The 9611-nt window shown below is 40.1% G+C and overlaps 2 long non-coding RNA genes across 13 annotated transcripts in view; one reads left to right on the top strand and one right to left on the bottom strand.

The window, feature by feature from the left end:
- The window catches only part of LOC141380246 (uncharacterized), a 146954-nt gene extending 139872 nt beyond the window's left edge, over window positions 1-7082 (bottom strand). For 3 of the 12 annotated variants that reach the window (XR_015522447.1, XR_015522448.1, XR_015522446.1), the window contains exons 1-4: window positions 6704-6989; window positions 5781-5812; window positions 5308-5482; window positions 115-248 (exon numbers count right to left, since the gene is read on the bottom strand). This is a non-coding gene — a long non-coding RNA (uncharacterized LOC141380246). Of the gene's footprint in view, window positions 1-114; window positions 249-3290; window positions 3556-5307; window positions 5483-5780; window positions 5813-6703 lie in introns of all 12 variants that reach the window. The other 9 variants (XR_015522451.1, XR_015522449.1, XR_015522457.1 and 6 more) reach the window with 8 other exon arrangements.
- Window positions 2852-8881, top strand: LOC147831679 (uncharacterized). The gene is made up of 4 exons (XR_015522466.1): window positions 2852-4644; window positions 5153-5487; window positions 5786-7625; window positions 8193-8881. It is a non-coding gene; the product is annotated as an uncharacterized LOC147831679 (long non-coding RNA).
- The last annotated feature ends 730 nt before the right edge of the window (window positions 8882-9611 follow it).

Below are 9611 nucleotides of genomic sequence, written 5' to 3' on the forward strand. Positions count from 1 at the left end.
CTACATATCTTTAAATAGGATATGTATATATAGATCCTGATTTAGACAAAATACCCCAAAACAACTTGTGCTTTCCAAACAAGCACACCACACTAGAGCGGCCTTCAAACTCACCCGTTCAGAATCAACACAGATGTCTTTGTTCCTCTGTTTCTCTAGCTCTTGTCCTTATGAATCTGTGTTCTCCTTTAGGATGGTGTCGATAGGCTTGCAGACCCTTTAAAAAAGCAGGATTGCATGCCTGTTGCCTGCACAGAATCAAGAGAAAGAGAAAACACAAAGGGAAATCTCAGCGTTCCTCGGCCGCAGCAGATAATGGATGGAGTTCAGCAAGCCCTGACAGATATTATGGGCAAGGAATGTGATGATACAATGCTTGTATTGTGTGTTTTGGTCTTGATTTTTTGCGGTGAGAGTCATGACAGTACAGTCTCCGGTGCAAAACACAAGAGTTGCTATCAAGACAGGGAAAAAAAAAGAGGAAACCGAGGTGATTCCAGACACAGAAACCACACATCCTAGAAGACCAAATGTTTTGACAAGAGCAGACGTGAGCGATTCTTCTGACTATGAGATAGCGATTTGTGCACTGATTTATGTGACGCTCTGCATGTACGCTGCTTCAACAGTTACTTTCAAAAGAATAAGCCTTAAAGTGCACATGAAATCGAAACTAGCTTGATTTTGTTAGCTCACATTGCTAGTTTGGTGGTCAACAAATAATCAGTGCATGTTATTAGGAAAAAAAAATAGTTTGCCCTTTTAATCTTTAATGAAAATCTGAAAATGCACTTCCTTTTTGTTTTCAGTTAAATTCTCAGATTAGGTCAGTCTGAGGTATTGGGCGGGACTAACATACTGTCAGTTTTATATATGGCAGCAACCAGGGCCGGAGTGGGACACCTTTTCAGCCCTGGAGTTTCAAGCCTCAGACCGGCCCACCTCAGTTCACGACTGACTATATTAAAATAAGGTCATTTCCAAATCAGTTTCTAATTACACTATCACGTCTTTTTTTTGAGAAAACAGCTGCTTTAGAACTTTAAATGTTCAACAACCCTAACAGTATTATATGTCTTAACAATAAAAATGAAAACAAAAAGTTACTCTAACGAGGATCGAACCCAGGTCCGTGGCGTCTTAATCTAACGTGCTAACCGCTGGACCACAATAGCTGTGTTCAGAAAGGAGACACAACTGAGTTTTATAATCATTAAAATAGATGAAAAGAAAAGAGTTGCGGTAAAATAATGAATAAAAAGGCTGTGGTCAAGTAAATAAATAAATTTAAAAAGTGTGACTGCTGAGAGCAACAGATTCTGCAGCCAGGGACACCGGCCCTCGCGGCCAAAAAACGGACCGGCCCACCGGGAATTCTCCCGGTCCTCCCGATTAGCCAATCCGGGCCTGGCAGCAACTCAATGCATGCAGGCATGTAGACATGATCAAGACGATCTGCTGCAGTTCAAACCGAGCATCAGAATGGAGAAGAAAGGTGATTTAAGTGCCTTTAAATGTGGCATGGTTGTTGGTGCCAGACGGGCTGGTCTGAGTATTTCAGAAACTGCTAATCTACTGGGAGTTTCACGCACAACATTCTCTGGGGTTTACAGAGAATGGTCAAAATAAGAGAAAATATCCAGTGAGCGGCAGTTCTGTGGGCGCAAATGCCTTGTTGATGCCAGACTGATTCCAGATGATAGAAAGGCAACAGTAACTCAAATAAGCACTCGTTACAACTGAGGTCTGCAGAAGAGCATCTCTGAACACACAACGGGCCCTATCATACACCCGGCGCAATGTGGCGCAAATGTTATTTGCTAGTTTCAGCTTGACGCACGTGTTGTTTTGCACCATGTTGTTTAAATAGCAAATGCATTAGCGCTCATATGTGCGCCCATAGGCGTTCTGGTCTAAAAAGGAAGGCGTTCTGAGGCGCACTGCTGGCTCGTCGCTTTTTTGAGGAACTATAATAGATTTTTCATTAGACCAAAACTAACCCGGTCTAATCTCCAGCGCAGAGTTGCGCCTCGCTTAAGCCTGGTTTATACTTCTGCGTCAAGTGACCAGCGTAACCCACGGCGCATGCAACGCGCGTAGCTGTGCGTTTATACTTCTGCGCGCTGTCTCTGTGGGTCTGCATTAACACTTCCGAAAACGCTAGTTGGCAGTGAGGTGTAAATGTTAATGAGTTTCTTCGCTGCTGTTTTGTTTTCCTGAACACTTCCAGGATGTACAAGTGGCTCAAACTCGCTCATTTTGAGGCAGGAACCGGCGGACGTGCAACAACTTTAACTATGAGGTAAACACAAAACAAAACTTTCCATCCGGAGCTCCTTCACGGGACTCCACACTTGTAAACAATCGCTCCATCAGGCTCGCACCATTCACGCGGCTCTCAGTCCAGCCCAGACTCGTCAGCGCTACCAAGCCGACCAATCACAGAGCTTGCGCTACGCATCGTTGCGACGTGTAGTTAAATTTTTTGAATGGTGCATGTCAGCGACGCCGACGGCCACGGCGAAGGGCTATGCGTCAGCACCGTAGCATACGCCGGCGTTTGACGCAGAAGTATAAGCCTACACACAAGATGTAGAGCAATACGCAAATATCTTTACATATGAAAAAATTAAAATATTAGGAATACGCCTATATATAGGATATAATAAGAATTTATATTGGATATAAATATAAAGGATTAAAATATTACAAAACATTATTTTCTAGCCTACATAAATATGAAAAATCACTGCTTTTATGCCTTCTTCATCTCGAGAGGCTTTTTCAGTTCATTCATAACAATTTGCTTTTGTATAATGTTATTATTATCAGCAGTATTATTTATTATATCCATATTTATATTTGTTTTATTAAAAACAAGCTTAGATTTGTCCACCTGTCAGGTTTTAGACCATATGGGGCACAGCAAGTGTTTTAGGATATAACTCAGGTTTTTGAACACATTTTTTAAATATTGTTCATTTATTCGTTTGCTGGAAATTAGAACTGCATTTAGAAATAGTTTTGAAACAAATATTTGCGCTTAACAAACACAATTAATTATTTATAGACTAAATGATGTCTGTGCGTAAAGGTTTTCCTATCCACAAGAGCCACATTCAGATGGTCGGGTCAGAATTTAGCATCAACAACATGAAAGCATGGATCCATCCTGCTTTGTATGAACGGTTCAGGCTGCTGGTGGTGGTGTAAAGGTGTGTGGGATATTTTCTTGGCACACTTTGGGTTCATTAGTAGCAATTGAGCATCGTGTCAACACCACACCCTACCTGAGTATTGTTGCTGACCATGTCCGTCCCTTTATGACCACAGTGACTCCATCTTCTGATGGCTACTTCCAGCAGGATAACGCACCATGTCATAAAGTGTGAATCATCTCAGACTGGTTTCTTGAACATTACAATGAGTTCACTGTACTCAAATGGCCTCCACAGCCACCAGACCTCAATCCAATAGAGCACCTTTGGGATGTGGTGGAACAGGAGGTTGGCATCATGGATGTGCAGCCGACAAATCTGCAGCAACTGCGTGAAGCTATTATGAAAATATGAAGCAAAATCTCTGAGGAATATTTCCAGTACATTGTTATATCTTAAGTTACACAAAGTTTAACCTAATAATTTAGTCGGTTTGACTGATGTGAGCAGAAATGACTAGAAAAGTTGATTTGATTGAACTCAAAAGTTTTAGGCAGCAATATTTTGTTTAACAGTGCAACACATACCACTGCTAATATGAATTATATAGCTGTCTGCTGCAATATTATGTTGATTATAGTTTTATTAGCTTAGCGACATGCTAAACGCCAATCTGTGTTGAAATCAGTCTCTTGTGCACATCATTATAGTTCACACAAGAACCTACAAAATGATTACGAGACATATTAAAAGACTCGTATGGATAGATGGCGATGCGTTACATCAACCTTCATAATGCATTATACATGCAGGCTTCACAGGCGGTTTTAATAGCCCCAGCGCCCTTTGATGAATATTGCGCACCATGTTTTGGTTAAAGAAATGATCAGTACAGCCTCAGAATAAAAAAAAAATGCAGAAAGTAACAGCGAGTCTTTCACCTCCCTCCCGGCTAAAGCCTTTCCTCTGTGTTTCTTTTCTCTTATTCCCATTAGATTCGCCTCCTCCTCGGCCTGTTTTCATCCTCTTCCATCTCCAGCGCTCTAATCCCTTTTTTCTTGCTCTCGCTCGGTGCAGAGGTTCAGCTAATTGGTCACGTCTGTGCCGCGACACGGGGACCTGACATAATTGTTGGACAAATAGTGTGGCGTTTAGCATCAGGCCCAAGCAACATGCGGACAGAAACTGACGGGAAGCGCTAATTACCGGCCCATCGCCGCTGTGTTTAATTGGGAAAGGCTTTCTGAAAGATTGGGGGGGGGGGGGGGTGTTTGTGTGCTCATGTGTGCAGTTCGCAGGGGTTGACAGCCAACCTTGTTTCGCGGACGCTAAAGACCAGGCAGAAAACACATAGTGTGTGCCATTAGGGGGGAATTAGCATGCTAGTATAATGTATCTGCCTAGATCCAAAATGGTGGAAGCAGGAGACAGCTTGATTCCAGTTACTATTTCATTTTGATGCTGATTTGTACAAATAAAAGCATTTGTTTATCAGTTACGCTAGGTGTTATTATTGTTTTATTAGCTTCACGGCATGCTAACATCAGTCGCTTTAGGACTAAATCTCTTGGGGACATCACTATTGTTTGCACAAGATCCTACAATATGTTAAAATACATCCAAAAAAATGTAAAATACATACCGCTCTATTAGGGGAATTAGCATGCTAGTATGATGTATGCGCCTAGCCCTGTTGAAAAATTCAGCTTAAACCAGCCTAGGCTGGTTGGCTGGTTTTAGCTGGTTGACCCGCCTGGTTTTGGGGGTTTTGGCCATTTCCAGCCTGGTCTTAGCTGGCCAGGCTGGAAAATGACCAGCTAAATCCAGCTAAAACCAGCTTGACCAGCCTGTTTTAAGCTGAACATAGCTGGTTTTGGCTAGACTGGTCAAGCTGTTCTTAGCTGGTCATATCCCAGCCTGACCAGCTAAGACCAGGCTGGAAATGGCTGGAAACCAGCCTGGAAATGGCCAAAACCCCTCTAAAACCAGCCTAGGCTGGTTTAAGCTGTTTTTTTTAGTAGGGAGATCCAAAATTGACGTATCTAAAGAGCAGTGGGAGCGTGTGCGTGCGACGTATCTGAAGAACGTTGGGGCGTGTGCGTACGATGTACCTATGTAGAGCAGTGGGTGTGAGTTGCGCGCTACGTACCTAAAGAGCTGTGGGGGTGAGTTGCGCCCGACGTACCTGAAGAGCTGGGAGGGATGCGGTGGAGACTATTTAAGGACCGGGCAGGAGACGTGCAATTTCAGGAAGATTATCATTCGTTTGCAGGCATCCGGGAGTTTCTATGCATTTGCGGGAGATTCCCGGAACTTCTGGGAGACTTAAGCAGGTCGCACACCAGAAGCGCTCGGCGCCGCGACACGGCGCGTACATGACAGATTAAAGTATCGCACACCAGACGCGCACATTCGAATGATATTTAACATGAAACTAATCAGATGGCGCTCTGTGGCGCGGCTGAAAAATGAACTGCGTCCTGAGCCGTCGCCGGGCGCCGCCGATTTGCGGCGCCGGTGTGTGTATCCTGATAGAAACCTATGTTTAGAATTCTAAAATACATGGCGCTGCGTGGCGCTGCGCGGCGCGCCGCCGATCGCCGCTTCTGGTGTGCGACCTGCTTTAGGATGTCTGCTATTGTTTGCACAAGATCCTACAAAATGTTAAAATACACCCAAATCATTAAAAAAAGTGAAATACATACCGTACCATCAGGAGTATTAGCATACTAGTATGATGTATGTGGCTAGATCCAAAATGGTGTATGTAAAATACACTTTGATTGCAATTACACTTTAATTTTGATGCTGATTTGGACAAATAAAAGCATTTGTTTATCAGTTATGCTAGTGTCTGAGGTGTTATTATAGTTTTATTAGGTTAGCAGCGTGCTAACATCAGACTCTATTGAAGCCAATCTCTTAGAGACACAAGATCCTACAGTATGTTAAAATACATCCAAAACATTAAAAACCGGAAAATACACCTACCAGACCATCAGGGGAATTAGCATGCTAGTAGCCTATGATTTATCTGCCTAGATCCAAAATGGTGGACGCTTTGATTGCAGTTACACTTTAGTTTTGATAATGATTTGTACAAATTAAAGCATGTTTTATCAATTACGCTAGTGTCTAAGATGTTATGTTTTATTAGCTTAGCAGCATGATAACATCAGTCACTACAGAAGTCAATTTCTTAGATCCTACAGTATGTTAAAACATCCAAAACATTAAAATAATTGAATACATGCCGCAGCATCAGGGGAATTAGCATGCTAGTGTGATGTATCTGCATAGATCCAAGGACATACATTGCAATTCCGCTTTTATTTTGATGGTGATATGCACACAATAAAGAATGCGATAATCTGTTATGCTAGTGTTTGAGATGTTGTTATTGTTTTATTAGCTTAGCAGCATGCTAACATCAGTCTCTGGTGGAGTCAGTCTCTCGTGGACATCATACTTTGCACAAGATCCAATAAATGTTAAAAGGCTTTTCAAAATAAATAAAACATATAAAAAAAAAAGAAAATACATACCCGAGGGGAATTAGCATCCTAGTATGTGCCTAGATCCACAATGGTGGCATGCTTGTATATCTGCTTAGATCCAAAATAGTGGATTATTATAGTTAAACGAACGAAAAAACGAAAACTAAAATGTAAAATAATTGTTAACTGAAATAAAAATAAAAACGAGAGTAAAAAAAAAAGTAGTAGCAGTACGGTGACAACATTAAATATAGACACTTAAAACTATTACTTTAACACATTTGTGCCTAATAATGGGTTTTTATTTCTGTATCGTGATCGAATCTTTTTAACCGGATCTTCTAAGTGAACCGGTTGAACTAGTTCACCAAATCGAACTGAATCATTTGAAACGATTCGCGTCTCCAGTAAGCACGACGTTTCCACCAACTACTTACTTTATGACAAGCCTAATGTCCCCTCTGACTCTAAATAATCCAATATACGCTCTCATTCAGTTATTATAACAGCAACGTTACACTGAGAAGCGGTGAACCAATAATACTGTGCATGCATCATTCTGTGAACCAAACAAAAACAATACAGCCTGCTGTGTGACTGAACTGAACTTGGAACAACTGCATCGCGAGTGAACCGTGGAGGATCTGGTGAAAAACGTAAGTTTATTTCTTAACAGAGAATAGTAATGGAAATTTAATAAGTAAATCATGATTCAGTGGGTTGCAAAACTTTACTGTAAGACATTTTTCTGATCATGGTGATGTTTTAACTGACTGAAATTACTATTGCTCACTACATAATGTTGAGTCCTAACATCCACTTTAAATATCTGCACTTCCCATCACCATGCCTGGATTAATAATTTAAAGGCCCCTGGGCACAATGTCTTGAAGGCCCCATTTAGCCGCACCCCATAGTTGAATTAAAAAATAAGATTAATATAATATTTGTTAAATAAAATTAGTTTATAGTGATTGCCCACATTTTAAAAATAAATTATATACACTATAGAGGTAAAGTTGGTTTTATATTCGCACATTCGGACTTTTGCTCCCCTAATAAAATATTAGAAAACTATTGTTTGCAAATTCCAAATAGCGAAATCATACTAGTTGACAACTAATATTTCATATTCATGCATATATTTCTAGTCTACAAAGATTGAACTCATTTTTAAAGCATTTAAAGCACACTTTGAAAAAAAAAAATACTAATACAACTAGGGGAAATTAATGGATTTTAATATACTTGTTCAAGTTCTCTGAAGCAGTATAAAAATTTATATTTAAGGGTATTTTTATGTATATCTTCTACAAACTTATAATGCAGATAATTTGGATTACAACTCTAGTCTAGAACTAGTAAATAAGCTACTATAGTAACTATAAACGACTGTTTTATTTCTCTTCAGTTGGTTATGGATAAAATATGGTCATTCTTATGGCCTAATAATAATAAGTAGATTTTTGGAAATCACCGGGCGACCCCCCCTTCATTGTTTCGCGACCCCTCAAGGGGTCCCGACCCCCACTTTGAGAACCACTGATGTAGGAGACACCTTGGTTGCAATTACGCTTCATTTTGATGCTGATTTGTACAAATAAAGGCATTTCTAGTCAAAGACAATATAGTCTCTGAGGTGTTGATATTGTTTAATTAGTTTAGCGGCATGCTAACATCAATCTATGTTGGAATCAATTTCTCAAACATCATTATTGTTTGTACAAGATCCAACAAAATGTTGAATGGCTTTCATGAATACATCCAATACATAAAAAAAAAAAACATGACACATCAGAAAAATTTGCATGCTAGTATGATGTATATGCGTAGATCCAAAATGGTGGAAGCAGAAGACACTTTGATTCCAATTGCACTATATATTTTTTTGTATGCTGTTTTTGACAAATAAAAGCATGTGAATATCAGTTACGCAGTAGTTTGCTGTATTATTATTCAGATTATTGTTTTATTAGCATGCTAACTTTAGTCTGTTTCTACATGCCGCACCATGAGGTGAATAAGCATTCTAGTATGATGTATCTGCCTAGATCCAAAATGGTGGACGCTTGAAACACTTTGGTTTCAATTACTCTTCTTATATTAAAATAAAAAACCAAGATTACTAATCTGATTATCCCTTACACTGGTGTCTGCTGCTTTATTATTGATTTATTAGCGGCATGCTAACATCAATCTCTGTTTGCATCAAACTGTTTTGCACATTAAAAACCAATTAAAAGACAAATGAAAAGACTTTTGTGAACACATAGAAGGCTTTTACAAATCTCCCTGATGGAGCAGTACGAAAATACTGTACATACAGCACTGCGCCATCAGGGAAATTAGCATGCTAGCATGATATATCTGCATCATTAAAGGGCTTCGATTGTTTTTCCAGCGGTCATCTGTTGCTCGCAGGTCGCTATATTTCATGTAGTGTTTCATTAGGGTTTCTGACTGCGTCCAAGAGGGGACGATAAAGCATGCTCTTTATTAATTCTCGTCATGTCTTCACTTCTGTATTTACCATAACGAATGGATGTGTATATTGGAGTAAGCTATATACATGCTGTCGATTCCGTCTAACCTGTTTTCCAGAAGGTGTTGGAGATATTAAACTGTCTTCTGTTTTCCCATGTCATCAAAGGTGGGTGTGATTTTGGCAAGAATGAATGCGATCCTGCATTAACATCTATGTTGATCCTGGACCTCATTTTCTGCTCGGAAATATAATACAGTGGTCCATCACTATTACGTGGTACACCTTTTTACGCACTTTGACATGCTTTATATTTACAGCGCATTGTGTTCTGCGTCCTGATTGGCTGTAGACCCTTGTCAATCAATCTCCTCAGCGTCTCCTGTACAGTACAGAATACGTTCAGCTTGCTAAACTAACATAAACCTTTGAACGCTAGCAGTGTGAGTTTCAACAAGGATGCAAAAAGGGTTG

This window comes from Danio rerio, chromosome 22, assembly GCF_052040795.2.
Source record: "Danio rerio strain M-AB ecotype USA chromosome 22, GRCz13ab, whole genome shotgun sequence".
Taxonomy (NCBI): domain Eukaryota; kingdom Metazoa; phylum Chordata; class Actinopteri; order Cypriniformes; family Danionidae; genus Danio; species Danio rerio.